General features: G+C 43.9%; 1 long non-coding RNA gene across 1 annotated transcript in view; it reads left to right on the top strand.

Annotated features, from left to right (window-relative positions):
* The first annotated feature begins 2 nt into the window (after positions 1-2).
* Positions 3-7,619, top strand: part of LOC143940814 (uncharacterized) — an 83,934-nt gene continuing 76,317 nt past the window's right edge. The window contains exons 1-2 of the long non-coding RNA XR_013263943.1: positions 3-134; positions 5,071-5,183. This is a non-coding gene — a long non-coding RNA (uncharacterized LOC143940814). The remainder of the gene's footprint in view (positions 135-5,070; positions 5,184-7,619) is intronic.

The raw sequence follows: 7,619 nt of genomic DNA, 5'->3' as shown, positions 1-7,619 counted from the left end.
CTGCCGCCTGACGTCACCGGCCCCGGGCACGCCCCCTCTCATAGGTTTCACTGAAACCGAGTACCTGGGGAGGGCGGGGATTCTTTCCACCACGCCCCCGTGGTTGATTGCTGGTGGCTGACGTCATGAGTCAGGTATGTCGGGTCTGTGAGGTGAATGGTTGCTGAGTGTACGGTGAGGTGAGCGGGGGGGGGGGGGCGGTGTAGAGAGTGTATAGGGGATCATTGTGTGCTGGGATACAACTGCGCTCTTTACTCCAGGAGCTGTGCCCGCCTCCACTGAGATGAACAGAAGGTCAATGCACGGGGCACATGGAGGCGTGTCCTCCTCATACGCACATCAACGCAGCATGACGCGAACTGACGCACAGTACTTTCATGATGACATCCAATACAATGCAGCTCACACTGAGGCCCACACAGCTGGGAGTTTTGTGACCATGCTAAAGCACACAGGTGTGAGGAGAATGTGTATTGTGCTTGTGGTGCCATTCGCTTTTAGTGCTCATGCACAGGGACGTTTTAAAAAATGGACTGCAAAGCTAGCTCTGACGCCTGGAAAACTCGGCGTTAAAAACGCTATTTTTACCGCGTTTTGCATTGGCGTTTTTGTGCGTTTTTTAGCGTTAAGTAGCGTTTTTTTTTTAAAGAAACATCTCTTGGCTATTGCACTCCCAAATTTCCCACAATGCCACAGAAAACAAAGAAATTATGTTACGCGCTTTTGCGCGTTTTTCCACGATTCACGTTTTTACAGCTCAAGCTCCGCGCCACGGAACGCACTGGTCCTGGGTTTTTTTTACAGCTTAAAAACGCCTATGCCATTTGCAGCTCAAAAACACCTAGGTGGGCATGAGGCCATAGACTAACATGGACAGGCGTTTTTAACCACTTGAGATCCGCGCTATAGTCAATTGACGGCTACAGCGCGTATCTCCTTTTCCGGGACTACGTCTATTGACGTAGTCCCGTGTACGAGCGCCCTGCGCGCCCCCTGAGGGGCGCGCGCGGCGCGCTCTGTGATCGGCGAGTCCATGAGACTCGCCTGATCACCGATCCGTGCAAGGGGTCGATCCCGACCCCTTATCACGTGATCAGCTGTCAGCCAATGACAGCTGATCATGTGATATAACGAAGCCGGTAATCGGCTATTATTCCTCCTCGTGCTGACAGCGCGAGGAGAAAAAAAAAAAGCCGATCACCGGCAGCCGTGATCGGGACATCAGTCCCGATCACGGCCAGCCCTGCTAGCGACCATCTGCCCTCTGACAGTGCCCACCTGCCCCCTGCAGTGCCCCACTTAATAAAAGTAAGTGCCCCCCGTCAGTGCCACCCAGCAGTGCCCATAGTGCCACCCAGCAGTGCCCACAGTGCCACCCAGCAGTGCCACCCACAGTGCCACCCAGCAGTGCCCACAATCTGCCTCAAAGGTGCTGCACCCCAGTGCCGCCCATCAGTGCCCAGCAGTGCCGCCCATCAGTGCCCAGCAGTGCCGCCCATCAGTGCCCAGCAGTGCCACCTATCAGAGCCACCTATCAGTGCCACCTATCAGTGCCCATCAGTCCTATCTATCAGTGGTGCCCATCCGTACCCATCCGTGCCACCCATCCGTGCCATCTTATCTGTGCCCATCTTTGCCCATCAGTGCCGCCTTATCTGTGCCCATCGGTGCCGCCTTATCTGTGCCTATTAGTGCCGCTTTAACTATGCCTATCAGTGCCCACCAGTGCAGCCCATCAGTGCCCACCAATGCAGCCCATCAGTGCCCACCAATGCAGCCCATCAGTGCCCACCAGTGCAGCCTATCAGTGCCGCCTCATCAGCGCACTTCAATGAAGGAGAAAAATGACCCGTTTGCAAAATTTTATAACAAACTATTAAACATGATTTTTTTTTTTTTTTTTTGCATCTTTTTTTGTTTGTTTAGCAAAAAATAAAACTCCGAGCTGTAACTAAATACCACCAAAAGAAAGCTCTATTTGTGGGAAAAAAATGATAAAAATTTCATTTGGGTACAGTGTTGTATGCCTGCGCAATTGTCATTCAAAGTGCATCAGCGCTGAAAGCTGAAAATTGGTCTGGGACTGAGGGGGGTTTAAGTGCCCAGTAAGCAAGTGGTTAAGCTGCAAAAAACGCTCAAAAAAGCGGCTGTAAAAACGTCCGTGTGCATGAGGCCTTAAAGTGGCTGTAAATAGTATTGGTCGGATCGGCCCATGAATGGGTTCAGGTCGAACGTTACCGTTCAGGGAACACCCAATACTTCATGTCTGAGATTTACATCCACTTGTTCTGCCCCCTCCAAAAATGAAATGTCAGAAGATACAAATACTGCAGCTGCTGACTTTTAACATGAGGACATTTACCTGTCCTGGTGTACAGCTGTCCGGGTGCTGCCGCTGCCATTACCAGTAAGGGCCGGTTCACACTGCAGGCGAGGCGAGGCGACTCCGACTTGCCTCGCCGCGACCTGCCGTGACCTCAGCGGCAACTTGCAGATGACTTCTGTATAGAAGTCAATGCAAGTCGCCCCGAGGTCGCCCAAAAGTAGTACAGGAACCTTTTTTCTGAGTCGGAGCGACTCGAGTCGCTCCTCTCAGAACGGTTCCATTGTACAGAACGGGGGCGACTTGCGAGAGCGAGGCGAGGCGAGTCGTGTCGCCTCGCATCGCCCGCTGTGTGAACCGGCTCTAAGGGAACCCGGTGTAACGACATATTCAGCGACCCATCGCAGTTTGCTACGGAAGTGATGTTCTGTTGCCGCCATCTTGCTACACCCCACACTCACTTGTCCACAGTAAGGATACACTAAGAAGGGGGAAAGCGGACATTTGGTTACACCCACTGGAGTTTTGCATTTTAGACGTATTTATAACAGAAAAATTAGTTTCTATAGTGAAATACAGGACTTAGAGCTCCGTCTGACTGCTTAGATGTTGAATTTTAAAAGCAGCGAACTTCTGTCAGATTGGCAAACATGTGAGATGAGCAGAGTTGCCAATGCTTTTAAAATTCAAGATCTAAGGAGTCAGACGGAGTTGTAAGTCCTGTATTTCACTATATAAAATGACTTTACTGTTATAAATACGTGTCAAATTCAAAACTCCGGTGGGTGTAACAAGATGTCCGCTTTCTCCCTTCTTAGTGTATCCTTACTGTGGGCGAGTGTGGGGTGTAGCAAGATGGCGGCAACAGAACGTCACTTCTGCAGCAAACTGTGATGGGTCGACGAGTATGTCGTTACACCAGCAGTGCAGCCTTGCAGCTTCACAGCCAATTCCCTACTGCACATGTGCGAGGCGCGCTATGCTCTCTTCCTGGTTCGGCAGAAGGGGAAGGAAGAGGGGGGCCGTAATCCTGACATACCTCACCAAGGCGAGGTCCGACGGAAGTGGGGACGGGTTCCTATCAAACCCCCCCCGAAAGGTGCCAAATGTGGCACCGGAGGGGGAGGAGGAGAGAGATAAGTGGAAGTTCCACTTTTGGGTGAAAATCCACTTTAAGGCTGGGTTCACACTGCTGCGGGGGGAGATCCGGATGTGATTCGCACCGCACTGCAGTGCAAATCACATCCGATCTCCGTAGCGATGCGAGTTCAGCCATACAGATAGTATGGCTGAATTCGCATCGCTCCCGCAGCAAACTCGCACGGGACCCTTTTTTTGGTCCGCAGCAGAATCGGATCGCATGGGTGTTCACACCATGCGATCCGATTCCTGTGCGAGTCTGCAGATCGCACTGCGATATGCGGACGGATCTGGGGGTGTCATTAACATTTCATTGACACTCCCAGCCGTTCGCATAGGGCAGTGTGAACTGCCGGCGGGAGTCATGCGATGCGGGAAAACGCAGCGGATTCGCGGCGTTCCCGCATCGCTGTGGTGTGAACCCAGCCTAAAGCGGGATTCCACTCTTTTTTTTCTTACCTGTGTTACAGGTGGGCAACTGCTACCTTCGCTTAGCATCCACGTCCGGCGTTTTTTTGACCCCCGGTGCGACGATTCTTTTCCTCGGGATGACTTTTAAAAAAGTGCTCTGGCGTTTTCCATTTTAAGTGTGGGCGTCTGAAGCCCACAGGCATTTACTTCCTGTATATCGATGACGCTCGGCTCCCAGCATGCTCCGCTCCATCTCGCGCATGCTCAGTGTGCAATAGTGGTAATGGCAGATACAGCTGCCTGCCCACTTTAAAAATGGCAAATTCGGACACGCCCTCGTCACGTGACCGGCGTCCTAACGAAATCTCACGAGATTTCGCAATTTCATTGTCCCCCCATGGATTCTTGGGAAATAGCTTAGAAATTTCCCAGGGACCATTGCGAGGACGATAACCACGCCTACTCCCACGGGAGGACAACCCGGAAGTCAGCAGAAACATCTGAAATAAAAGGTAAGTAAAGAATATTTATTTTTTTCAGGGCTCATTTAGGTAAGTATTCTATCTTGTGATTTTAATAATATGAAGTTTAATTTTTAGGTACCAAACCGCTTTAAGGCAGAATATAATAAATAGTATTTGACTTTCCAACCATTTCAAACATTGACAATGCCCCAAAGTGGTACATGGCAGAAATGTCATGGCCATGCTGCTGTAACACAATGATACTACCCTTAAATGACTATTCTGTATATTTTACAACAATGATACACTACTAGTAATTGGATGTTAAAGCTAAACTCCAGTAAAATCTAAAAACACATTAATGCAGGTATGTGTTTATTAATTAACCACTTCCTGTCCACCCTATAGCAGTTTTACTGCTACAGGGTGGCAGCTGTGTGCCAGATCATGTGTGTGTATATCTCTCTCTATATAGTATATATATATACATCTCTCTCTCTCTATATATATATATATCTATATATATAGATATATATATATATATATATATATTATTATTCTTGCTAACGCCTCCAAATAAAGCAAGAATAAGGCAGGGTGGAGGGTAGGAAGGCCCTAGAAATCCATCAAAAATATGGTTTAAATGCCAGTGCTGTATTAAGCCCGGGGGGGGGGGGGGGGGGGTGTCAAAGTTTCTTGTTGGTTATAAATCCATTTTGTTTCCTGTTTCAGAATTTGTTTGTCAAAGTCACCTCCCCGTGAGTTCTGGAAAATGCGTTTCAGGACAAGAAAGGTTATCACAGGCGGATCGAAGTTGTGCTGAAGTCCCACATGTTTACATATAGGTGTGTATAGTAAACCCACGTCTATATATTATAGATGGTCTCGTATACGTCGACTAAATTTGCACTTTGTCTTTCCTATATAGAAAGCACCGCACCTAAAGAGTGCTATATATACCAGACCTACTGATTTTACAATCAGCATAGGCTCTAGATATTAACATGCCCCGTCTTGGGAGTGGGAACATATGACCCTCCCTCACCCAGGGGCACTGGTCACAGCTCCCACATCCGTAAGTACGTACAACTCCCACAGCTCCTTCTAACAAAACTTCAGATGTATAGTTACTGTGAACCAGACTATCCCTGACTGATCGGTCTTGTCTGAAAACCAACTCTGGTCTGTCGGATACCTATTTAGAAAAAACACTATCCTCGGACAGGAAATGCCAATTGCGTGCCAATATGGCTTGAAATTGGTCCTGCTGGGTACTGAACTTGGTAATTACTTTAGTAGTACTTTGGACAGGTTCCTCTCTTGAGTTTGAGTTAGCACGTTGATATAATAGTTTTAACACCTTTTTGCTATATCCTCTCTGTAGGAGACGACAAAAAAGGGCCTTAGCCTCAATCTCAAAGTCCTCCTCCCTGGCACAGTTCCTCCTCAGCCTAAGATGTTGGCCAAGGTGACGCTCCTTACCAGGGAGCGAGGATGAGAGCTATTAAAATGCAAAATGGTGTTGCCCGCTGTATCAACCCTTCCGGATTGAGGAATGTCCTCAAATCAAGGAATGGAATGCTTTTGTGTCAAACTGCATAGTGAACTTTAAGTTATATACATTCTTGGAGATAAACAGCATAAAGTCCTGGAATTCCACTAAGGAACCTGTCCATACCATAAGCACGTCATTGATATACCGACGCCATAATATTATGTGGCGAAGGTGCAACGATGCTGCCTCACTGGCAAAAAGCAAAATTAATAATATGTAATAACACATTAATAAATATTAATTAACCTCTAACCTTAAAGACATATGAAATACATTATTATTATAATAATAATTAATAATAATAATAATAATAAAGTAACGAACACCCAAACTCAAAACAAAAAATACATTATTATTAATAATAATATTAATAATAATAATTTATTTTGTGTTAGGGTGTTTATTTATTATTATTTTATTTTTTAAGCGGTAAGGACTAAATTTAAGAGTTCATTATTTTTTTTTACTTAGCATTCATTTATTGCATTCATTTATTTAATATTTATGATTTTTATTTGTGTATTTATTTTACATTTATTTATTCATTTATTATTATTCATATAATAATAAATAAAATAAAAATAAATAAAATAATAATAATAAATAACCCTAATCCCAACTCCTAACCCTAAGCTAAACTGAACTCGAACCCCTTACCCTAATGAAAAAACATTATAATAAATTAATAATTATAAAAGAAGAAATAAAAGCTAATGGAAAAGCTAAAAAAAAGCTGAAATACCTAGCAACAAATGATGCAACAGATAATAGTTTTCTCTGTTGGCTAGTAAAAAAACGCCAAAGCCCAAAAACGCGGCATAAAAACGCTGTGCCAAAAACACAAGAAAAAAAGCCGGAAAATCGCTCAAAGACACTCAAGTGTGAATGCAGCTTCAGTGTCACTGGTCCCTAAAAAGTGTCAGTGTCAGAATGTTCTCCGCTATAACCCAGTCCCACTCTAAGTCGCTGATCACTGCCATTACTAGTAAAAAAATCAATAAATAAAAATACCCCATAGATTTTAGATTCTATAACTTTTACGCAAACCATCGAGTATACACTTATTGGTATTTTTTTAGTTTAGTTTACAAAAAACATGTAGCAAAATACATATTGGCGTAAACTGAAGAAGAAATCAGATTTTACATTTTTTTTATTGGATATGTTTTATAGCAGAAAAAGATAAATAAATAAATAAATATATATATATATATATATATATATATATATATATATATATATATATATATATATATATATATATATATATATAGTGGTTAATCATTCAATGAAGGTAATGAAAAACATTTGAATAGGTATCAGAATTCTGTAATCCCTGGTACAGCAGCACTCAGACTGATAGAAGGAAGGGCACCATCCACTTGGCTGTCATATGTGGCAAGGCTGGGAATTTGGTAAATACTCTGCATTTGGATGTTTTTATTTTTTCAAATATGATTTTATTAACGCCCAATATGGGCAAGGCACTGCAATACAAAACATATCACATCTTAATAACAACAACAAAATATTGGAGAGAAGGGGAAGAAACAAGATCACAGAGGTGTATCAATTTACATTTACGTTATAAACTTTGAACATTTCTTTTTTTTTTTATTCTGTATTTAAAATTTTCACTTATGTTGAATACAAAACATAACCAAGTATTAAAAGAAAACTATAGGACCAAAATACATTCATGCCCTTCAATTTTTCACATTATCCT

This window comes from Lithobates pipiens, unplaced genomic scaffold (assembly GCF_037356315.1).
Source record: "Lithobates pipiens isolate NorthernLeopardFrog02 unplaced genomic scaffold, aLitPip1_a1.2 Scaffold_3, whole genome shotgun sequence".
Taxonomy (NCBI): Eukaryota; Metazoa; Chordata; class Amphibia; order Anura; family Ranidae; genus Lithobates; species Lithobates pipiens.
This window is presented reverse-complemented; position numbering and strand designations above follow the sequence as displayed.